The following is a 26,201-nucleotide window of genomic DNA, read 5'->3' as shown; positions in this document are numbered from 1 at the left end:
ATCATAACTCACTTTCACCTTGGTTAAAACATCAACAACAACAGCAGCAGCAGCAGCAACAACAACAACAACAACAAAGATTTTAATACAAACTCCAGAAAAATACTTTTTTTTTTTTTTTGTAGAAACGTTATTTGAAAGACACATGCCACTCATCAATCCATTTGAGGTTTTCGAATCCATTTGTTCTACTAGGCAGGTGTATTAGACAAACTCTTGTGAACAAGGTGGCCAAACACTAGTGTGGAAGACTATTGCATCATGACACAGTCACACACAAATCCTTATTCCCAGGCATTAATCTCCTCCACGTTTCCAGCTTTTCACTCTTAATTTAATAGCTTCCATCTGCTGGGGATCATCCAGAGGTATGATGATGAATGGCATACAGGTAAATACATTCATTATAAAAGGTGCTATGTGCTAGGGGAGAAGTCACCAGGTATATTTATGGGAGAGAATGGGGCAGTGTCTTGGGACTTGATTGAAAAGTAATGGGACACAGATCCCTATGTCAATGTTCTTCAGATAAAAATTTCAAAAAGGTTCAAATATTTGCAAAGGAGGAAAGAATTATGGGTGGATGCAGCTAAACGGTTACATCTTACAGGATTAGTTTTTGCCAAGTGTTTAGCTGAAAATGACAACCAGAACCCTTGAGTTGATAATCAGTAATGCACAGACTTTCTTCTTCCTAGTAACTATTCAGCAAGGTTTGAAGTAATTTCTTTCTCAGTTGTGATAAACTACCGCGACAAACCAACTTAAGGGAGAAAGGGCTTATTTTGGCTCATAGTTCCAGGGGGTAGTCCTTTTTGGTAGCAATGGCACAGTAGCAGAGACAGAAGTCTGGCTAGTTACACAGCATCTATACCCAGAAAACATAGTTAGTGAACAGGAAGAGGGGGTCAGGATATAAAGTCTCAGAGCTAGCTCCAGTGACCCACTTTCTCCAATGAGGCCCCATCTCCCAAGGATTCCACAACCTTCCCAAACATCTGAGTGCTTGAATACAAGAGCCTGTGTGGGCTCTTTTACAGTCAAAGACAAGTCAAAGAACTACAAGCAACAACCCAGGTCACTTCTGCATGAGACTTGTGTGGCTTTGACTTCGCGTATGTGGGAAGCACACATTCTGATCACTCAAACTGCACAGCCAAATTTTGAGAAGCACATTTAGTCAAAGACTGTCCCTCAAGCGTGGGTGACACAGGTTTTCTGAGGCTTCGTATCCCAAGGAGCAGCCCAGTATTTGAACCACAAGCTCACACACAGCCTACACCTTTGCTTTTGTGCCACACAGACCATTTGACTTGGAAGAGATGTGGAAGTCACCTCTGAGCCAACTCTGAAGACAAAGAAGTGTAAGCATCTAGAATCAGTACATTTGGCCTTTCTCTGCAAAGCCGGCACCGAGAAATGTGGAACTTCTTAACAGCAGCCAGTGTGCTTCTACTGTTCCTCCATACACTATATAAATACCCAGTGTGTGTGTGTGTGTGTGTGTGTGTGCGCATGTGTATGTATGCATGCACACCTAAGTGTATTCTGGTGTAGGTGAGTGGCAGAGAATAACCTCAGGTATATAGCTTCAGGCATAATTTACATTTTGTTTTCATTTCACACATTTTGGTTTTGAAAAAGGGTCCTTCATTGTCCTGTAATTCACCAAGTAGGCTAGGCTGGCAGTCCAGTGAGCCCCGGGGATTTGCAGTCTCTGGGATTATAAGCATGCACTTCCACATCTGGCATTATTTACACAGATTCTAGACATGCAACCCAGCAAGAATTTTACCAAACTGAGCTGTTTCCCCGTCCCCAGGAGATGCTTTCTTCCCTGGAGCACTGCAAGGCCCTGAAGTAGGGACAGTTCCTGACTCTGGATGTCATTTTCTCACAACACCAGCCCATTGGCTCCATGTAAAGCTGAATTCTGGCCCCATCATGTCTCCCTTGTGAACACTTCCAGTTGTATCTCCTTCTGTCTTATTTATCGGTCTAGACTCCTGCAACCCTGAGCTCAGCCTGTCCAGCCTGTGCCTGAGCTGTTCTATGTGGGCAGAGAAACACAGCAGTGGTGTCTGGCTCACTTTTAAAAGTTCATTGTCTCCAGCCTCAAATGGACACTCAGTGGTGCCCAGCAGGCCCTTCACTTTTCTCTCATGGCCTCAATTCCCTAAGAAGACTATTTTATGTCTTGTTTCTTGAAAACCTCCTCTCTTCCTTCCTCCACTCTCAGATGATGATAAAATTGAAAAATTATCTTCCCTTTAGCAAACCTGCAATCTTCATCAGGGCTCATCTTCTGCTCCTTGGCTTGGTTAAAATGGAAAGGTGCTTGTCAGCCACTCAGAACCTAACTCCTTTCCACATGCTGGGTCTTGCCCCCTCAGACACTGCCCTGCTTGCTCTTCCTCTTCAGAGACTGTCCTTTTCATTCTTGCTGGAGCAGCCCTACTGATAAACAAACAAGCTCCTGCCTCAGGGAATCTGGGCTGGCTCTGGGGGTGGAACTCAGGCCTCATGCACACTAGGCAGGTCTGTACCCCAACCCTTTCCCTCAGATTTCTTGAAAGGAAAACTAACCAAAAAGTCTCTACTGATGTTTCAGTCCCTCCATGTTCCTCTGTTTTTTGTTTTTTTTTTTTTTTCTCGAGACCTCATAGAGGTCCACATGCTGGTTTTACAGCCCCTCATACCCTACTTCAATTTTGCTCCTGTCCCTCCTCCTCCTAAATGATATCTTTGGAAATGTGCAAGCTGAAGATTCCAAAGGCCTTCCAAATCAAGTAGAAACATTTCAGTTCTCATCTCTTTTAGCATCTCAACAGCAGTCATCTACCATTTCCTGAATTTCCTCTTCAGATGCCCATGATACCAACTCTCCTTTGTCTGACCTCCAGATTTGAATGGTAAGACTCAGTCTCAGCTGCCCTTTTCCCTCTTCTTTGGCCATCACACCCAGTCTGTTGGTTTACTTTGGTGAGTTGACTTTCATGTTTACCAAAGAAGAGGTCTAAATATGCAGAATTTAAAAGGCAATTAGTGCTGTTGACAACACATCAGTACTATTCTGTAAACATCAGAGGGATGGATAAACTTTCCACTCCATTTCTTTGCATAAGTCAACTTCTGTAGCCTCTAACTTCCTACTTCTCCTTAGTCTGGGTCTCCTGAACAGCTGACATCCTGTGGCTTCCATAAACCAAGCTATGGTGTCATGTGAAGACTTTCCTGGCTCCCTATCTGTCTTGGTTTGCAAACTCTTTTTAGTTGAAGGACATCCTTTTAATGATGAATACAAGAGTGAAAAGGAATTATAGACTTTTAAAACTCAGACTGTAAGTATCTTTGTGACAATATTCAACTCAACTAAGCCTCCTAAGATGTATATGTGTATGTTTGTGTACATGTGTGTGTATGTATGTGTATGTTGCACACATGTATGTGTGTATGTGTCTATGCACATGTATGAGTGTGTGCATAGCCTGTTCATGTGCACAAAGAAGCCAGAGGAGGACATAATGTTCACTGTATCTCTTTCTACCTCTTATCCCCTTAACATGGGTGCTATACTGGCAGCCAGCAGACCTCAACAATCCTCTTGCCTCTGCTTCCTTCTAGCATGGTGGTTACCTGACCTTTAAAGTAGTGTTTGAGATTTGAACTCAGGTCCTCATGATTGTGCAGCCAGCCTTCTGCCTGATTTATCTCTCTAGCCCAACCTTTCATGATGTTGAAGTGAATTCCATTTCTTCTACTTTTTATAGTTTCTGTAGAGGTCTGTGCTCCCTGGGTTCTTTATGCTTTGTATAGAGTGATCTTCTTCCTGTGTGGAAGCTTCTTATTTTTTGTCCCTGGGTTTAGAAACATCACAGTAGGATCTGACATTTGAAGTTCTTTGAAATTCTTTGTGATAGGTACTCAATGGTCCTTTGTACACTAGAGACGAGCATTCTTAATTTGGCAAATTAAAAACAAAATCAAATTAGCTGACTAGGTTGTCTTGCGCATTAGCCAACCTGTTACTTCTCTTCCCATTGCTCTTGTGCTGTGATGACCCAGGATGCTACTTCTCATCCATCTTCCTATTTTCCTACTGAATTTTAAAATTACAATAAAAGGAATCTGGATTGATTTGTTCCACTCTCTGCCCAGCACCCTGTTCATGTTTGCTGGACATCCTTTTACCATTCAGAGACCCTCAGTTATTAGTCTTGCCCCTTTCCATTATTTGTTCTGGTTTTTCTCTTTAGTTTTGGAGACATTCTAAAAAATTGTTTTACTTATTGTTTGTAGACTCATTAAGTAATGAAAGCTTATTGCAGGTTTTCTTAGCTTCATGGGACTTTCTGGTTGGTATATTTTATTGTAGGTCAGACTCACTAGACAGATATTTCTTTAGTTTCTGAAACCTGTCAAGAGTCTTTCTATACTGGGGACATTGGACATCAGGATCTATCTGGTAGCCACCCAGCCACTCCCCCGACCTGTCTCACACACAGGTACACATCTGTACCTAAAGCCTACTTATCTTTTCCATCACTGCACACATAGTGCTTCTTCACAACAGCTTTGCCTGATCATCCGATACAAGTACAGCCCCTAGTATTAATTCCCCATTCCTTGCTCTGATTTACTCACATTTACTTGATGGAGTCATGTATTATATAGCTGAGCATTTACTGAGATCTTTTCTGTTATCTAACAGCAGGCATTGTGGGCAAGGTTCATTTTTTATTTCCACACTACAGTTTCAAGTCTTTGCATTCAAACATAGCATGCTCAATTAATATTTATCCAGTTGGTAAGAGAAGGCATGGATGAGTGGACAAGTGGATGAATAGAAATTCCAGTTTTGATCATTCTCTGTATCTTTGTGACCTTAGGCAAGTCAATTACCTTCAAGTTTTGTCTTGATTGGTCTCTCCAGACTTAGAATGGCAAGACTTCTTCTACTCAAGGGGTATTTATAAGGTAAAAAAAAAAAATAAATGAAGTGTGTGTATGAGTGTGTATGTGTTTGTGTGTGTGTGTGTATGTGTATGTGTGTGTGTGTGTGTGTGTGTGCTGAGTACAGAAAGATTTTCAAGTAAATTGGAGATATTACAAATATTAAATATGACTCACTTCACGTTATTTTTTTTCTTTTTTTTCTATATTGAAACCTTCATTTAACACTTCAGAGCTCATGGTCAGGTAGCATCTTCTAAGTGATACTGTGAGTAAGAGTTCTTCTAAAATCCAAATTAACCAAACTCTTTGATGTGATTCACATCAGATATGCAGAACTCTCACTCCAGAGTGAGTCAAGTCACACACAGATTCTACCTTCTGCTCAGTTCAATGAAGAGAATTAACAATGTCAACAACTACTTCCAGTGTAAAGAAAGAAAGAAGAAAAGAAACTCATGTCCATGACAGAGCATTGAACTGTTCCCTGTATTTGTACCATACTCATCTTTTCAAATTTGTCCCAAGTGAAATCAAAACTAATGACCATTTTTTTCCAGTAAGGGTTCAGTCAAAATAACATGTTTATTCATTGCTGATAGAAATGTAAATTGATAGAATTCTTCTGGAAAGCTCTTTATAAATACATATTACATGCCTTAAAGGCATTTATATCTTCTGGTTCCCAAACTGTCCTTTAAAAAGTATCCTAAGGAAATAGTCTAAAATATAGAAAAATACAGTATATAAAACAATTATTTCAGGTATTCAAGAGAAAACTTGAAGTGTCAGAAGCAACATAAACTTCCAATGACATGTCAAGATTAAGTTAACCCTGGTGGACTCTGATGAAGCTATAGAAGTGAAGACCCTGAATGATACAGTATCCATGATAGGGAAATGATCATGGTACAGAATGTGCCACCCAATAACGTGCGCTCTGTTATTACTGAATTAAAACACCTAAAGTTGATACCTGACAAAATGCATTTAAATGGTGAAATAATGGAGTGGTTATTTTTTCCATAAGGACTTATGTGTTGGCCACTTTGTTACTTGCTCAGATGGTTTGTATTTCAGAGGAAAGATATAAAAGGAAAAACCATGCAAGAAAAGGGGGAAAAGGCTTTTATAAAATAATCTTTCTTTCTTCTTGATAAATTTATACAAATATACCATGAAATATAATCATCTATACATCCTAATTCTTCCTCTACTCCTGTACCCCTCCCAGCTTTATGTTCTATGTTCTTTCCTTCTGTCTGTCTTTATTCCTCTTCCTTCCTTCTCCTCCTCTTTCTCCACTTTCTCTCCTTCTTCCTCTTCCTCCTCCTCCTTTTGATAACATGTTCAGTCTAATTCCATAGTAGGACTACACACTGAAGCATGAGAAATCTATCGGTGGCTACACCTTCAAAAAAGAAACAGCTCCTCAGTACAACATGGGGCCTGGAGATCACCCCCTTCTCTATTTGGGATACTTGTCTGACTTGATCTCATGCAGGTAACCACAGCTTCTGTCAGTTCATGAGTGCAAACTGTGCCATGCCTAGAAGACAGCATTTCACAGCATTACACAGGCAGAAATCACTACTGATCAGAAAGCTGAATTCCCTCACATGAAAACACTTCTCTGAATTATCTTATACTTCCTATAGTTAAACCTGGACCTGAGTACATGCCAAGTCCAGACAGGATTATCAAATTCAGAACCCATTAACCCTCTTTGGTTCTCATTCTAGACCTAGACTCATCTGATTCTCTTGCATTGCAGGATTGACTGTTAATGAGGAAGCAAACAGACTTTTTTCTTTTTGTTTTTGCTGTAAATCTGCCTTTCTGTTCTTTTTTATTTTTAACTAATTAATTTTACATCACAATTGCAGTTTCTCCTCCAGATCTGTCTGTCCTCACCTCTACTCTTCACACTTTTCCCCATCCACTCCTCCTCCCTTTTTCTTCAGAAAAAGGCAGGTCTTCCATGGATATCAACCAGTCATGGCATAGCAAGTTCCAGTAAGTCTAGCCACCACCTCTTCTATTAAGGCTAGGAATGGCAACCAACCCAGTATGGGAAAAGATCCTACAGGTAGGCAGTAGAGTCAGAGACATCCCCTGCTCTCACTGTTAGGAGCCCCACAAGGAGTCCAAGCTACAGGACTGTAATATGTGTGAAGGGCCTTCAAAGGATTCTCCAAGCTCTGTCTAATGTTTGGCTGTGGGTCTCTGCATCTGTTCATATCAATCGCTAAATGAAGTCTCTCTCATGACAACTGGGCTAGGCACTAATATATGTGCATAACAGAGAATTATTAGGAATCATTTCATTGACATTATTTTTCTTTTTTTCTTGGATATTTTATTTACATTTCAGATGCCATCCCCTTTCCCCATTTCCCCTCCATAGAAAACCCCTATCCCATACCCCCCTCTCCTTTTTGCTTTTATACAATTTTTTAAACGTTAACCAATGGCTTTATAAATTTGGTAATGCTCAGTATCAATTGGAAGTGTAACTTAATACCCAACCTAGATATGTTAACTATTTTTGACTGGCGGGGACACGTGAACATCTGCCTCCATGTTTGGCCCCTCTCTCTCTTTCTCTCTCATCACCTAGCTCCTCCTCTCCTTCTCCTCCTCCTCTCCTTACTCCTCCCACCTTAGCTCCTCCTATATATCACCCTTTCTGTTAAAATAAAACTTTTCTCTTAAAATACAGTTAGAGCATAACTATATCAATTTATGTCAGTAAGGTGCAAGATAGACCTAATACCCAGTCCATCATTTTGTTGCAGAACCTCTGTCATCTCTCTTAAATAAAAGACTTAGTTCTGAACCTGGCTTTTTTTTCTTGGCTTTAGAGTGAATGTCAGCTGAAAACCATCCTCTCAAATCTTTTCTCTCAAAGTACATAGCATTGGCTATGAGACTATAAGTTTTCAACCCCATCAGAAATCCAGAATGACTGAGTTAACTGAAATTATCGGAAGCACAAAACATAGCTTCTAAAACTTAGCCAATTTATAGAGACCGCTGAACACCTGGAAAGCCCCTATACTACAGAACGTTGGAGCATCTGATCTTCAGCCTTCTGGCCCAGGATCATCTGACAGACCTAGTGATGCAGAATTATTAAGGGCTGATTACTCTGTCTTGGCAGATATAATCAGTCGACTATTCTGCAACTGTGTCCTTTTCTGGACAGTAATTTGTCTGTAGATGGAAAGAGGCAATTCTTGCCTAGTGGCTGTCTCCCCACAACTGGAGTAACTCCAAAGATGCTCAATTTCTTCTTAGAATCCAAGACAGGAAGCTGTCAGGAGCAGACAGCTCTCTAATCAAAATGAACATTAATACAGAAATGTTTGTAACATCAATTCTGTGGACTTCTGATGTTTTGAAAACCAACTATCCATGTAAGGTAATCTGGACTGTTGTTTGTTAACTCCTCTCAGCTATTTCTAAATAAAATATAGAAAACACCCTAACAATAAACTCCAAACCATGAGTTTTCTATAGTCCCTTAACTCACAGGCTAACCATCTCAAATCTGTTTAAAAAAGTTAAAGAAGGACTGGGTCTAAGCCTTGTATTCCTAAATGTGTTATACAGGCGCAATGCCTATGGTAGTAACAATATTCATCTCACTTTTATATTAATAAGAAGCTCGTACCAATGAAAACTTTAAATTTGAAATCAAAGTAAATTTTGTACCATTTAAGAAATTATAACTTCATCTTAATAACAATTATAAATATTTCTACCAGTAGATTATGGCTATGCAATAAATCCTAGCTAATCCTCCCTGTTCCACCAAAACCACTACTTTTCCTTAGAAAGACAGCCCAATATTAACCACCTCAGTTCCCAAGCCCAGGGAATAGGGGCGCAGACTCTTCATTAACTGCTTCAAGCTGATTATGGGCATTGAGATATTAGAAGAGGGGTTGGGGGAAGAGTAAATTGATAAGCCTCTGACACTGTGTCTTCACTGCATCCAGCTGGAATTCCAGGACATCAGAGGTTCAAGCAGGTCTGCTCAGCTTGCCTGATGAGGAGATACACCAAGGCTATGTATTCTGCAATATAAAAATTCTCAAAACAAATTTTAGTATCAAGATAATTGTTAGTTTGAATTCTGGAATCTAGTCTTCTGGCAGCCTGCCTCTGTCATATAATTCTGGGAGTTTCTATGAGAGTGTGCTCCCACCATCCTTGTGTTTTTGCCTTCCTGCTCTCAAATTTCCCAACATCAGGAAATCCAAACTTTCGGGCACCTAGGCCCTCCACTTCCACTGATGCATAATCCCTTACCCCATTCCTCCACTCCAATTACTATGAGGGTGTGCTCCCACCATCCTCTCATTCCTGCCTCCCTGCTCTTGCAATTCCCCAACACTAGGGAATCCAAACTTTCAGGTACCAAGGCTGTCCACTTCCACTGATGCCTGGCAAGGCCACCCTCAACTACTTATACAGGTGGAACCATGAGTCCCCCGCTTTGTGTTCTCGGGCTGGAGATTTTAGAATGGCTACTCCAGCTTGTTTCTTAGGACCATTTGCTTGAAAAATTGTTTTCCAGACTTTTACTCTAAGGTAGAGTCTGTCTTTGCACTGAGGTGGGTTTCCTGTATGTAGCAAAATGCTGGGTCCCGTTTATATATCCAGTCCATTAGCCTATGTCTTTTAATTGGAGAACCAAGTCCATTGATGTTAAGAGATATTAAGGAACAGTGATTGTTGTCTCCTGTTATTTTTATTATTAGAGGTGAAGTTATCTTTGTGTGGCTAACTTCTTTTGGATTTGTTGGAAGAGGGTTACTTTCTTGCTCTTTCTAGGGTATAATTTTCCTCCTTGTATTGGAGCTTTCCTGCTATTATCCTTTGTAATTCTGGGTTTGTGGAAAGATATTGTATAAATTTGGTTTTGTCATGGAATATCTTGATTTCTCCATCTATGGTAATTGAGAGTTTTGCTGGGTATAGTAGCCTGGGCTGGCATTTGTCTTCTCTTAGGGTCTGTATGACATCTGTCCAGCATCTTCTAGCTTTTATAGTATCTGGTGAAAAGTCTGGTGTAATTCTGATAGGTCTGCCTTTATATGTTGCTTGGCCTTTCTCCCTTACTGCATTTAATATTATTTCTTTGTTTTGTGCACTTGGTGTTTTGATTATTATGTGACGGGAGGTATTTCTTTTCTGGTCTAGTCTATTTGGCATTCTATAGGCTTCTTGTATGCTTATGGGCATCTCTTTCTTTAGATTAGGGAAGTTTTCTTCTATAATTTTGTTGAAGATATTTATTGGCCCTTTAAGTTGGGAATCTTCACTCTCATCTATACCTATTATCCTTAGGTTTGGTCTCCTCATTATGTACTGGATTTCCTGGATATTTTTTGTTAAGAACTTTTTGCATTTTGCATTTTCTTTGACAGTTGTGTTGATATTTTCTATGGTATCTTCTGCACCTGAGATTCTCTCTTCTATCTCTTCTGTTGGTGATGCTTGTGTCTATGACTCCTGATTTCTTTCCTAGGTTTTCCATCTCCAGTGTAGTCTCCCTTTGTGATTTCTTTATTGTTTCTACTTCCATTTCTATGTCCTGGATGGTTTTATTCAATTCCTTCACCTGTTTGGTTGTGTTCTCTTGTAATTCTTTAAGGGATCTTTGTGTTTCCTCTTTAAGGACATCTACCTGTTTACCTGTGTTCTCCTCAAATTCTTTGAGAGTGTTATTTAAGTCCTTAAAGTCCTCTATCATCATTGTTAGAAGTGATTTTAAATCTGAATCTTGCTTTCCTGGTGATATGGGGAATTCAGGACTTTCTTGTGTGGGAGACCTAGGTTCTAATGATGCCAATACCCTGGTTTACTGATGCTTAAGTTCTTGAGCTTGCCTTTCACCATCTGGATCTCCTTAGTGGTACCTGTCCTGTCTCTGACTGGAGCCTGTCTTTCCTATTATCTTGGTTGTATCAGAAGTTTGTGGGGTGGGTGTAACTACTGGGGTAAGTGCTGGGGCCCAAAATCTGCTCAGTGCTCAAGCACAGACAGGATGCTGCCCAGGTTAGAGCTCTGGGAGCCCCATTTCCTCTGGGTTCTTAGAGATTGGGGGCAGAGCTCCCGCCCAAGATCTGCTCAGTGCTCTGGCCCAGACCAAAGGAAACCAGTGCTCTGGGCCAGGAGTGACTTCCTGGGTCCTTGTGGGTCCCTGTTACTCCCTGTTTGGGGCGGGCCTTGCTGTCTGCTTACCTAAGATACTGCCCCTGCTCGGGTTAGAGTTCCTGGGGGTCCCCCCGCTTCCTCTGGGTTCTGTGTGATTGGGGGCAGAGCTGCCGTCTTCGATCTGGTCAGTTCCTGGGCCCAGACCGGAAGGAAGCAGTACTCTGGGCTGGGAGTCGACATTATTTTTCTTTCTTCTATTTGTATTTGGTTTTATCCTTGGTCTTTTAGCTGTCCAGACTCTAATTCCTGAACCTCTGAGCAGTGTCAGGAGTAGGCACCATCCTCTTATGGCATGCATCTCAAAATGGACCAATCATTGGTTGGCCTCTTCCACAATTTTTGTGTCACCTTTACCCCAGTACATCTTGTAGGCAGGATAAATTGTAGGTTGGTGTCCTAATCCCTCCACTGGAAGCCTTGCCTGGTAACAGAAGATGGCTGGTTCAGGATCCATATCTCCTATTGCTAGGAGTCTTAGCTAGGGTCATTAGCACAGATTCCTGGGAGTTTCCATTGTCCTAGCTTTCTAGATCATCCCAGAGATGATCACTATTCCAGTTGTCTTTCTCAACACTCTCTCCTTCCATTCTTCCCTGTTCCCTTCCCTACCCCCACCATTGCCCAGTCACCTTCCCCCATCCATCCTCAAGGTCTATTCTGTTTCCCCTTCTCAGTGATATTCTCATCCCCTCCCCCCCCCCACTGCCTGCCTGAATCCTCCTTGTTATGTAGCCTCTTTGGGTCTGAGGATTGTAATGTTGTTATCCTGTACTTTATGGCTAATATCCACTTATAAGTGAGTACATGCCATGTTTGTCTTTATAGGTCTGGCTTACCTCATACAGAATGATCTTTTCTAGTTCCATCCATTTGCCTGCAAGTTTCATGATGTCATTGTTTTTAACAGCTGAGTAATACTCCATTGTGTACCACATTTTCTTTATCCGCTCTTTGGTTGAGGGACATCCTGATTGATAGAAATCTAGGTTGTTTCCAGTTGCTGGCTATTACAAATAAAGCTGTTATTAACATAGCTAGGCAAATAGCCTTTTATGGCAGAGTGTCCTTTGGGTCTATTCCCAGGAATAGTATTGTTGGGTCTTGAGGTAGAACTATTTCTAGTTTTCTGAGAAACCACCATATTGATTTCCAAAGTGGCTGTACAAGTTTGTACTCTCACCAGCAATGGAGAAGTAAGTGTTCCCTTTGCTCCACCTCCTTGCCAGCATGTGCTGTCACTTGTGTCTTTGATCTTGGTCATTCTGACAGGTGTGATTTGGAGTCTCAGAGTCCTTTTGATTTGCATTTCCCTGATGGCTAAGGATGTTGAACATTTCTTTAATGTTCAATGCTCAATGGCTTCTCAGCCATTAAAGATTCCTCTGTTGAGAATTCTCTGTGTAGATCTGTACCTCCATTTTTTAATTGGATCATTTGATTGACGATTTCTAGTTTCTTGAGTTCTTTATATGTTTTGGGTATCAGCTCTCTATCAAATGTAGGGTTGGTGAAGATCTTTTCCATTCTGTGGGCTGCCATTTTGTCCTTTTGACAGTGCCATTTGCCTTGCAGAAGCTTTTCAGTTTCATGAGATCCCATTTATTAATTTTGATCTTAGGGCCTGTATAATTCGTATTTTCTTCAGGAAGTTGCCCCCTGTGCCAATGTGTTCAAGACTATTGCCCGTTTTCTCTTCTATCAGATTCATATCTGATATGAATCTGGTTTTATGTTGAGGTCTTTTATTCACCCGGACTTGAGTTTTATGCAGGGTGATAGATACAGAACTATTTGCATTCTTCTACCTGCAGACAGCCAGTTAAACCAGAACCATTTGTTGAAGATACTTTCATTGTTCCATTGTGTGTTTTTGGCTTCTTTATCAAAAATCAGGTGTCCATTATTGTGTGGATTTACTTCTGGGTCTTTGATTCAATTCCATTGATCAATTTGTCTCAACAAATTTTTTAAGAGTGTGTCATACTACTGGGGAGTACAGTAAGTATATCTGAGATGTGAGCAAACTTCCTATATGGGGCTAGATAGCAAGATTCTTAGACACTGTGGATCAGAACCATTGCAACTACTCATTTTGAGTAGCAGAAGGAAGGCAGCCATGAGTGAGCATAACCTTACTCCAATCAAATTTTATTCACACTAACAGTAGGTGCTTGTTGATGTTGATGTAGCTAAGAGGCCTTTGATTCCCTGTGATTTTGATGCTTCCACTTGTCATCAATATTCAGTTAGCACCATGTGCTTCTCAGGGCTCTTGTTAGACATACCTTACATATATTTTTAAAATAACCTTGTAAAATTAAATGATGTTTTGTATCTCATAGATAAACAATACAAACTCAGAGAAGTTGCACAAATTGTCCAAAATTATCCTGCAAACTGGAGTTTCAGTTTCTGAATCCAAGTTAATGCCATTGAACTGCAGTGTTTATCTCTTTCTCTCTCTCTCTCTCTCTCTCTCTCTCTCTCTCTCTCTCTCTCTCTCTCTGTGTGTGTGTGTGTGTGTGTGTGTGTGTGTGTGTGCATTTGGAAGGCAAAGTTTGTCATATGTTTTTCCTCTCAACCCTCACCTTGTTTTTTTGAGAGAGAATATCTCCCTGGACCCAGAAATCATGGGTTGGCTAGACTGGCAGGGTAGGTAACTCTACCAGATCCATCTTTTCTCTACCTGCCTACTATAGATACACCTGTGACTACACCCAGATCTCTACAGATGCCCAAGCTGGAGGTCAGAAAAGAAGGTGGAGGTTTTTGCTTCAAAAAAGACTAAAATTGTATGTCATTATTCTTGGCTTCACACTAATTATTGAGTTTATATATACCACATGCATGTAGCACCTAGAGAGACCAGGAAAGAATGATGGATTCCCTGGAAGTAGAGTTACAGGCAGTTGTGACGTGCCATGTTGATTATTGGGAACTGAACCTGGGCCCTCTGCAAAACCAGTATATGTTCTTAACCCCTGAGCCATCTCCAGCCTTGCTTCCCATTGTTTTAAATGACAAATTTTATCCCAGGGGGTGAGGATAGAGCATTAGTGTGTGGTACAAGGACTGACATTTGTCACCTCTCCAATACAACCACTTCACACAGATATGTGACAAAGTAAACAATAACAACAGCATAGTGACTGTTGTCTCTGAAGAGTGGGATTAAGGTCAAATTGGTTTCCTCTGTGTATGTGTGAGTGTGTGCTTCACAAAGCTCCCACAGTACACATAATACTTATCCCATAATAAGCACAATGTACACATTGTACAGTAAATTATGCATAACTATAAAATATTTTGTCACCTTGGATATCATAAGATGACTATTTCTTGGATCCTTAACCTCAAAATCATTGAGTTTAAAAACTGCCATTATTTGATTTATGAGCATTAAACCAGACATTAACTCTATTTCAGAATCAGTCTGTGTCTTCAAGTGTCAAATTTACTGGAATGAAGTGATTATTTCTCCTAGAATCCATCTATCTCCTTTGCCCTGTGAATATCTCTGTTATTTCTTAACAGATCTGTCTGTCTCTCTCTGTCTGTCTGTCTGTCTGTCTGTCTGTCTGTCTGTCTATCTGTCTGTCTGTCAGGTTATGAGCCAGTTGATGTGGGTGTAGAGAGCCAATCTCAGGACCTCAGGAAAAGCAGAAAGAGTTCTTAACTACTGACCTCTCTTCAGTACTCTCATTTCTGTATCTTCTCTTTCTCTTTGTCTTCATTCATGTTGTCTGCATTAGAAGAAAAAATACTTGGCATTTGTCCCCAACTCTGTATGCTTCAGCAAGTGTTTTATGGCTCATAGAGAGAGACTCTCTTTTCTCTAGAACCCCTGCACTGAGTAATATATAGACCTCACACTAAGCAAGTGGACATGTCCTGCCTTAGGTATAGAGACAGATGTTAGCCTTATCTTTTCAATAAAAGATTCTTGAAACTGGAAATGTGTTGTCCTTATAAACACAATCATAATGAATTTCCACCAGACCAACAAATAAGGGCAAACAAAGAGGTCAAATGAGTTTTCCAGGCTCCTTCGGTTGCTGAAAGGTGGGGTTGGATGATGGCTAAGGCATACTGGCTTCTAATAACAACCGAACCTATGGATAATGTTGATGTCAGATTGCTTGCAACTTCCCAAGTCTTGATACAATCCCACTGAGTACAATTAGATGAATAGATAAATACAATGTGGTATATTTATATAACATTAATCTACTCCACAATAAAAAAAATGGGAGCAATACATATGCAAACAACAGGGATGAACCTCAGAACCATTACCCTGAGTGAAAGATATCACATAGAAAGACCTTATTGTGTGACTTTATTTTTGTGAACTTTTAAGAAAGCGTTGAATTCTATAGACAAAGGTCTGGTGATTGGCTGTTAGGACTGTGAACATAAGGAGGACTCATGAATCCACAATGGAAAAGAGAGAACCTTCTGGGCTGTTGTGCTTTCTTAAGAGCTGGCTTGTATGGGTAGTAGAGTCAATAACTTACTAAAAGATCAGAGAGAACTATGTCATTGTGATTCCAGTAGAGAGGTTAAAAGTGAGTATGTTGGGGTAGGAAAGATGGCTCAGTAAAGAGCATATGCTGCTCTCACAGAGGACCTAAGTGCATCACCCAGCACCCATAGCAGTTGGTTCATCACCATCTGTACTCCAGACCAGAGAGATCTGATGCCTCTGGCCTCCTTGAGCATCTGCTTTAGGCACTTGCAGTCTTGAGCACATACCCACCAGCAGACATCTATGAATACACTAAAGATGAAATTATAAACAGCATTCTAAATGACTATACTTAACATTAAATATATATTTGTAAAATGCATCCCTCTGTTCTCCACATCACTATACCTACCTCTCCTCAAATGTCCCTGCATTCCTTACCAGGCAGTCTATTCATGTTCATCTCTGGTATAAGCAAAACATAGATACACGTGTTCTCTGTTCTAAATCTTATATAAGTGGAATGATATAGTAATTTTTTTCTTTCTGACTTTTATCACTTGGTATAATTTAAGGTATATAAATGCAAACATCCCCAAGTAACTCCATATGTCATTAGTTGAATACACCTCAACTTGTTCACCCTATTCCTGGAAATTGTGTGTTTTTTCAGTTTGGGGATATCATGAATAAAGACACTCTGAACATTTATCTGAAAGTCTAAGGAAAGCTCCCAATTTGGCTTATTTTCTATATCTTTTTTTTTTCTATTTCATTTACTCCCACTGCTAATTTTGTCATTTACTTTCTTCTACTGATTTGAGGTACAATATGCTTTTAATTTCTACCTTCCTAAGAAGAAAACTTAGAGTGTTGATTGTATATCTTTCTTTAGTTATAACGTATACATTTAAAACTAGAACTTTCCTCTAAGCACATTGTCGATTTTGACACATATTTTCATTTTACTAGAGTTTGAAATTCATATTTTCCTTATACTATCTTTTCTATGCATATTAAAAGGTGACCCTCTATTTCTAGATATTGAAACGTTTTGGGGTAGCTTGTTCTTGATTTTGGATTTAATATTTTTATCAGATAATATTTTACAAATTATATCCTTTGAAATACATTGAACCTCCTCTCTTGGTCAGCCATAAGGGGATCTAGCAAGGAGGGGAAACAACTTAAGGAGAAGATTCTTTTCTACAGAAAAACAAAACAAACAAGCAAAAATCAAAAACTATACTGTGTGTCTTGCTTTTGCCACCTAAAGGGATCTTTGGATACTTTCCAAGGTGGGCATGAATTAAGAAGAAGAACTACTCTGACTTTAGAGGAACAATGGACCCCTGCTCTCAACTGATACAAATTCCTAGAGACTCTAAATGTCATTGTCTGTCTCTATTCATAATAAGGAATTCTCATGGTGTTTGGAGCCATTTTAGAGTGGATCTTCTAGGTTCCTAAACCTGTCTTAGTTGGTGCCACTTACTTAATATACAATTGACATATACAAATACTGAAAAAACTTGGAGAATCTTCAAATTCATTCTGACAGTAATGGCCAAGTGGAAGCTACTGAAGTTGTCCTCACCCACTAAAGCAATATCTCATTTCTTACGGGCTAACAGAGATGAGTGACAGCCTCGAGGGACTTGCAAGATGTGGGGCAAGCTGATTCTCATCACATCACATCTGATAATGCTGAAGACACGTAGATCCTGAGGATGACCAAGGGTTACCAGAAACCTAATCAGTGGAAGGACAGCGCTTCCCGTGGACACTGGTGAGTATCCCCCTTCGCCTCGTCTATCCCCACATAATAGACTTATAAGCAAAACAGCAATGGTGACATGGTTAGAGATGGCACACAGGCCTCATGGCTTTCTGTTCACAAAGTGCAATCTGGATTCTCGATTATAAATGCCCCATGTGCCCACAATTTATCAAGCTCATGATAGAGTATCAGTCCCCAGAGGAGTCAGCGGCCAACTAGTGGCAGGAGACTTACATTAGATCACTTCTACTTTAGGAGAAGCAAAGATATAATTCTACTGGAGTCAACAATTGTTCTGAAACAGAGTTGTCTTCCCTACCTGTAATATTCCTGCCAGAGCTATCATCCAGCAACTTATGTACGTCATGTTCCCCATCAGAATATTCAGCACAGCGTAGTGTCTATTGAAGGATCTCATTCTACAGGGAGTGTAGTATATAGTCCTAGGATCATTCTTGTGGTCTGAACATGTCCTCCACTTAATCCTCCAGTCACCAGCCTGGTATACTCTCAATAAACAGCAAATTTAGAGAGCCGTTTCTTTCCCAGACAGTGGCTGTGGGGCTGTGATTGGGTTAGAAATAGCAAGGAGGATTCCTCTGCGCCTGGTATCATAAGTGTCTATTTTTTTCTCCTTCCCTTCCCTTTTCCATATTTCCACCTTCCTTCTCTCCCTTCATGTATTCCTTACCCTCTAACTCCTCTTTTGTTCGTACATTGCAACTCTTGCAAGCCTTCACCAGTAAGCACACCCCATCCCCACAACTACAATCTGCTGTTCGAGGGCTTTCACTGTCCCAGAGAGCAGTGCCTCCCAAGGAGCAGAACAGTAGTTCTCTTAGAGTGGAATATGAGGCTGCCATCTGGGGATTCTCAAGCCAGTGAACCATCAAGCAGAGAAAGGGTATTAAACTGACTGGGGTGGTTGAACCTGACTGCCAGGGGATTAGGTTGTTATCACACAATGAAAGAAAGGAGGGGTATCCATGGAATGTAAGAAAACCTGCTGGCAGCCTCTTACTCTTCCCTTGTTTTCTGATTAAAATAAATGGAAAACCACAAGTCAATATAGACCCCAGACTGCTTACGATCTAACTCCTTTGGGGACAAAGGTCTGTGTCACCCACTAGATAAGGAGTTAGAAGCAGCAACCACACCTGCCAAGCACAAAGGCAACACAGAATGAGGAGTAGAAAAAAAGAGTTCTGGATGGCTGTGAGCACCTGGCCAGAGACTGGCAGGGATGAGTCTCTCTTATTTTGCTATGAAATTAGGAGTGTGTCTATAATCTAGTATTTTATCATTTTTTTTCAAATTTGCTATAAAAGAGAATTTAAGAACAATAAATGAGGAATAAGACCCAAGTCTTTTAGTGCAAGAGTATGGTACTTCATGGTATTAACCCCCACAACACACATAAATGCTTGCCTAGGGCCCCCACCTCTACCCAAGGCACAAAGTGTTCTTGCTAACACTTTGATTTCAGTCCATTGAGATCCATTTTGGACTTCTGAGTCTAGATTATAAGATGGTGTAGTTGAACTGTTTAAAGCCACCAAGTGGGTTGTGTTCTGTAACAGCAGCAATAGGAAGTTAAAATAGGACGGAGCATGGGTGCACTGACAGGAGGGATGCTAGGTGCTGAGCTCTCTGATAGGCTTCACCATGAGTCTTCCCTCACTGGACTTATGTTGAACAACTACCTCACAGATCATTCGGGATCCTCTTTCGGCTCTTTCAAGTCCTGAGGCAGATGAGTGTTGCATTTGTGATAAAGGATACTTTTTTCAAATGTGGTACCTACATCATCAAAATTGGAGTACTGTCTATGTGAGAGACCATAGTGGGTCCCGTCTCCTCTTAAAGGTCTCAGTATACTTGTGAGTATTCCAGTATTCTCCATGTCAAACCTACCCTCTATCCTCAGACTCAATCCCTTCAGTGGACTGTTAAAAAAAAATCCCATAAGGTCAAATTATAGCAATAAATGAATTAATTCTACCATACACTTACTGGTTCTTTTTCTCTGCTTCAACTCTAATGTTATGACATAGCTTTGCATTTAAACTTCCTTGATTATTGGTGGTCAAGTTTGTGCCAGCACTTTGAATTGCTTGGAGCAGAAACCAGCTCCATGGCCTTCTCTACCATGTTTCATATTCTTTGCATGTAAATAGGACTAAAATTGTTGAAGTAGGTACACGAAAAGTGTCACCAGGTTGACATTAGATAGCAACTTATAATGGAACTTATTTGCAATGTTAAACAGAAGGTAGATTGAGAGAAATATGTCTACATATAAATTGGCCAACGTTTGTACCCAAGAGTATTTCTAAATGCTGACCTCAGATGACCACTGTTCCCTGATGGTCTGTGTGCTCTGTCCTGCCAGGTCTCTAAATGCTCTTAGACTAAAGCTTTAATATGAGAAGCTCTTGACCAAGGGTTGCTTAGCGTCCAAGAGTGTAAGAATCACTGTTACCCTTGGAGTCTTGATTATGCACAAAAAATAATGCCTGGAAATGTTTAGACATTCTCATCTTTTGTTGGCTCAATTGACTGTATACAGACACACACACATAAACACACACACACACAGAGAAAGAGAGAGAGAAAGAGAGAGAGAGAGAGAGAGAGAGAGAGAGAGAGAGAGAGAGAGAGAGAGAGATTATTAGATGGTATTCTGTTACTGTTAAAACACCATGACCTAAATCAACTGAGTGTGTTAAGAGTTGATTTCTTCTCACAGATTATATTCCATCACTGAGAGAAGCCAAATAAAAAGCTCAAGGCAAGATCCTAGAAGCAGAACTAAAGGAAGTCTACATATAGACTTGCTCATCATGGGTCACTCAGTTTGCTTTCTAGGCAACCAAAGATGACCAGCCTGTAAATGACATTACCCATAGTGGCCTGAACTCTAAATCAACCGTTAATCAAGAAAACGTGGTCACACATGTCTACAGGCCAATCTTATGGAACTATTGTCTCAATCAAGATTACTTCCTCCCAGATGACTCTAGCTGTGTCAAGTTGACTAAAAATTATATATATAATATATATATATAATATATATATACATATATATGTGTGTGTATGTATGTATATGATTAGGTATGTATGTATGTATATGTATATATACACATACATATGTGTGTGTTATATGTGTATGTTATGTATTACATGATTACATGTATGTATGTATATGTGTATGTATCATATATGACATCGATGATACATATATATGTATCCACACATACATATCCTATATATATAGCATGCCATGGCATACTTTTTAATAAAACAGGAAACAAATTTTTACCATTGCAACTAACAAATTATTTAGTCTCTTGAGAGCCATTTGAATCCCCTGGGCCTCAGTTTCTCCACCTGAAAAGTAAAGCAATTAGACCTCATACTTTAAAACACATTCTAGCACTAATTGCCTGCTATTATCTTGATAATGAGGAAACCCATTGGGTAGAGGAGAGAGACTCCTTAACTGTGGCTTCTTACTGAGTAGGTATCGTCCTGGGCAGCTCTCTTTGTAAGCTGTCTCTAGAAATTCACAAAGAACCAAGTGTAAAGATGGAATCATAGCAACCTACAGTGAAATTACAAAAGAATTCTAACCACTGACAGACACAAATCAATCAACTGAATCAAGTAATGAAGAAGAATGAGGGGAATTCAGCCTGCACTTAGGCACTTAATCAATAGTTACCATTGTAGCTTCTGTGCTGGTTGATTTTGTGGGAGGAGCGGTGGTTAGTGTTAGTGAGCAACACAGCCATGACCCCTCTCTCCTGTGGAGCTTACAGTCTAGTCCAGAAGGAGACGTCCGTCCAGTAACCACTCCAAGAGATGCTTAGAAGTGATGACAGATTTGATGATGGAAAGGCACAGTGCCTAAGAGGGGTGTGGGGCAGATTTCCTGGAAGAGCCATTTGACAGAGGTCTGAGTAAGATACGGAAGATGCACGCAAGGTAAAGATCAAGGTCTGGGGGTGGGGTAGCTTCAGAGAGGATGGAGTTGATGTGCTTTGGAGATATTCACCTGGGGAGAGGAGCAGATGAGGGACTGGAGCTGGGGGCACGTGTCAGAGGATGCCTGTCTATGCGGTCCGCAATCAAAGGCAGGCAAACAGGGGCTAGATGGGCTTCCCCCTACCACCAGAAGAAAGTCACCGAGATGAGAGGGAAGACTAAGAATAACCCACCAGGAACTGACATGTTAAAACGTTACGGGGAAGGAGGTAGAAATGACATGGAGTGAACGTGTAGTGAAGAAGACTCATGGGAGCCAAGAGGCCGAGTGTTCTCCGGAAGATGTGGCTGCTGTGGCTGCTGACCGCTGGGAGCCACGAGAGAGAGAAGAGAATCAGGCCTTCTGGATTCAAGGTCAGAGAGGTTACTGGGGAGCCGAAGAAACTTGTTCAAGTGCAGGGAGTCACAGAACATACCAGTGATACAGACAGGGAGGTGATACAATTCTTTTAAATAGTCTGAAAATGAATATGTAAATGCTGGGCTTAAAGAGATGCAAGGAAGATAGACTGGGAGTAAGCCAGCTCCTCCTGTTTCAGTATTCACTGCATGGCTTAGAAGCTCTGGGGGGTGTCCCTGACCTTCTGACTCTGTCATTCCTCTGCCCATTCTCCCATTCATTCCATCGGGGAGTTAAAATAAGAGGGTTTTCCATTCAAGACCTTACTGTGGAGAGAGTTCAGCATTTGCTTACATTATCTGAGCATCTGCCTTCTGCAAACTGTGCTGCAAGGAGAGATACGGAGACAACTAGGACATGTCTGCTCCCTGCTTTTAGGACTCGAATCAAATGACACCAACTATACAGGCTACTCAGCACCCCAAACTTTCTTCCTGCCCAGCTGTCCATGGTAACAACTGCTAAACAGAAGCCATATCTCCGTATTCCCTGCAGAGCAGTGGCTCCCAACCTTCCTAAGGCTGAGGCCCTTTAATGTAGTTCCTCATGTTGTGGTGACCCCCTCAACCAAAAAACTATTTTATTGCTGCTTCATAGCTGCTACTTTGCTTCTGTCATGAATCATAATGTAAATATCAAATACACAGGGTGTCAGAAACCATATAAATATCCAATATGTGATTTCCCCCAAGGGGGTCGTTACCCACGGATTGAGAACCACTGCCATAGAAGGATTCCTATAGACCAGCAAATGTTCTGAAAGGTTGTGTTCATTGTCTATAACTACAACACAAAGGATCACAAACTCAGATCCTAAAACAACAGGTATTTATTATCTCCCTGAAGGAAGGTGAGCGGTCAGGAATACAGGCCGAGCTCTGCAGCAGAACCATGCCTCACCTTTGGCGTCTCTCACAAAACTGCAGAAGGGTGTTGTCTTAGCTGAAGTCTCCACAGGAAAGACTGCTTTCAAACCTATATGACTACTTACAGGATTTGACTTCATCAAGGCGTCAGACACTGTGAAAGCCAGTCCATTAGTCAGAGACACCACTCGGCTCCTTGCTAAGGGGTCTGAATGAGGGGGCAGCTCGTTCCATCAAAGCTCACAAGCCAAGAAGGGAATATCTACAGGCTGCTATGGGAACGAAGTCACTACATAACCCAATCATACCACCATGGCCATGATACCCATCACTCTTTTCCCGTTTTACAGACAATTTACATTCTAGAAGCAGATCACAGGTGAGGGGGGTTGTAGAAGCTTTAACTGTGGAGAACAAGGATCACTGTGGCCAACTTAGAAACTGCCAACCACAGGTGTCTGAAACCACCACGAAGTGCAGCGTGAGCACTGCCTCGGGACTTTTTTCTCAGGGTACTTGCATTAACTGGATTTTGTCTTGCAAATTCCATTCTGTTTCCATCTGGGCCCTCACACCTTTACCATGAGATAACTCCTTTTCTTTGAAGGCAAGGGGTCTGGACCCCTGTCTTTACTTGTATAACCCACATTTAACCCATGCCACCAGCATGGCTAGATGGTAGTGGCTCCTGTCCTTGTGCTGGTCACACTCGTTAGTTGAGACCCTTAAGCCGCAAGTGCACGCCAGCTCCATTCCTACAACTGTAGTTCTGGACGCTTGGTTCTTTCTTGGACTTAAAGGCCAGTTCAGTTTCTCCACACAGATCCTCTGAGATCTTCCCTGTCAACACTCTGTTTTAGCGCTTCTGTTCTATTTCATGGCTTTACTGAGATAGAATTAAAATTCCCAACAGTTCGCCATTTGAAATGTGCCATCCAGTGACTTTTAGTATACACGTAGAGTTGGATAACCATTATTAGAATTGATCTTTGACCCCAGAAGAAATTCTATATCCATGAGCAGCCAGTCCCTAAACCTCAAACTCCAAAGACTCACTATTTTACTTCCTGTCCCTGTAGATACTCTTGTTATAGACATTTCAAATCAATGACATCATATAATAAGTAGCCTCTGCAATCTATCACCAATATCCATGTGTAACATAATGTACAATGTGGCCCATCTTTTCTAGCCTTTATCTAGCTATCATGAATGGTGACGTGATGGACATTTGCATAGCAGCTTTTGCACGAATGGGTTTCCATTGATCTTGGCCATGTATGCTAAGGACTAGAATGGCCACGTCATAAAGTGGCTGTGTTTCTGACAATGTGAAGACTTGCCTAATTGCTTCCTAAAGGAACTCTGCCATTTTAAGTTTCCAGTAGCAATATAAGAGAGTTATAGGTATTTCCACATCCCTGACAATATTACTGGCCTTCTTTATTCTCCACATTACTTCTGAAGACAGCATTAGGGAGTATATCACTTGTTTGATACTTTAAGGCAGATTTTTAAACTCTTAAATAATGAACAAAACAGCATGTGATCTCTGTTCTTTCTCCAACATGCACATACTAGGGCTGGGGTGGTATTTCTACGTCACAGGGCTTCTTTGTAGGAACTCAAGAGGTGCAGGCTGAAGCTAAGCTAGGTCACTAGAGGCAAAAGGCAAAGATTGGTGCAGTAGATAATCTCAGTTATTAACGTGATGAGATCTATGATGATCTGGAAGCATAGACTCTGGGCATGTCTCTGAGGAGTTATCTTTGTTAGGTTAGTTAAAATAAGAAGATCTGTCCACTTTGAATGGCAAGTTCCCTGGGATGAGATCCTGGATTTACCTGTTTGTCTGTGTATGTATGTATGTATGTATGTATGTATGTATGTATGTATTTCTCTATCTATTTATCATCTATCTATCTATGTCTATCTATCATTAATATATCTAAAAGTTAGGCTAGTGTGATAGCTAAATAGATAAAGTTGCTTGCAGAAAAAAGACTGTCAGCCTGAGTTATATCCCTGCTTCCCACATGATGGAAAGAGAAAACTGAGTCTTGCAATTGTACTTTGACCTCCATACTAACCCATGCATGCACACTCATGCACACTCATGCACACACACACACACACACACACACACACACACACACACACACACATTAATAAATATACATTTTTAAAGAGAGAAAGAGAATTGAAGAAAACATCCATCCTTCTTTGCTTTCTGAATGTAGATGGAGTGTGACCAGCTGCTAAAAGCCCCTGCCACCATAACTTTCTTACAAGGTCAGTTGATCCCTTTGTGCTGTGAGCCAAAATAAACCCTTTCTCCTCTGGCTTACTTTTGTCAGTGTACTTTATCATAGCAGCATGGAACACACTGATAACCAGTTTTTACAAGCCAGGAAAGTTTAGCAGATAAATGCAGAGGCTCTGGAGCAACTCTGTCTACCTTTTCACCATTATCTCTAAAAGCAATGGCTCTGGGAACTGGGTTAAGTCCTTTATTTATTTATTTATTTATTTATTTATTTATTTATTTTTAAAAAACTTCTTTGGCTCTGTCTGGAAAATGAGGATAATCATATCATCTTCCTTAAGGGAGTCTGAGGCTAGATGGTTTGATTCTGAGCCCCGAGAAGAGTGAGGAAGCATTCCACAGTGGCTACCAGTGTTAGAAGGTTCTGTGAGCAGCAGAGGAAGCTGCCCCTACAGATTTGGTTGTCTCTTCATCTACATATATCTTCCCCAATGTTATTTCCAAGTTCCCCCAAACCTGGTAGAAAGGGACAGATTCCAAGGTTCTCTGTCTTTCTGCTTGGCCTCCTTGGAGAAAGGCCCTGCACAGCACATGCCAGCTAGTCTTACTTTCATACTCTGATTCCTCTATCATTTGCATAAGGACACTCTGAGAATAGCTCATGCTTGAGCTGGGAAATCAGGAGAGGGTTCAAAATGCTAAAATTTGACCAAGTCTCCTCATGAAAAATAACAGCTTTAGGGAAAAGCAGAAACATAACCCTCTTTTTTTTTTCCACTCTCAAAAATACATTGTGATGAATAATGCCCCAGGGTTGATGTATGCAAACTTCCACAGTGCTCATGGAGGTAATTGAATCCTCTATAATGATGGGCCAAGAAAAAAAATACAATAAGAAAAAACCCAGACAGACAAGGCTCAGAGACTGTGGATGGGCCCAGTCTGGCTTTTTAGCCCATAGCACCTGCAATTATTCTGCAGTGATTTTTATTTATCTACTTAGTGCTCCCACTAGGCAGGGAGAAAAAGAGAGAGCACGAGAGAGTGAGAACCTAGTAATAATTCAGTCCTCATGGTTAGGCAGCAAGCTCGAAATTGAAAAAGTTATTCGAATGGATAATGAAATGGGGCTAGGTTTCTAACATTCCCCTCTATGGGAAAATGGAATAAATTGTGGGACTGTGTAAATGGCT

This window comes from Arvicanthis niloticus, chromosome 27, assembly GCF_011762505.2.
Source record: "Arvicanthis niloticus isolate mArvNil1 chromosome 27, mArvNil1.pat.X, whole genome shotgun sequence".
NCBI classification, from domain to species: domain Eukaryota; kingdom Metazoa; phylum Chordata; class Mammalia; order Rodentia; family Muridae; genus Arvicanthis; species Arvicanthis niloticus.
This window is presented reverse-complemented; position numbering follows the sequence as displayed.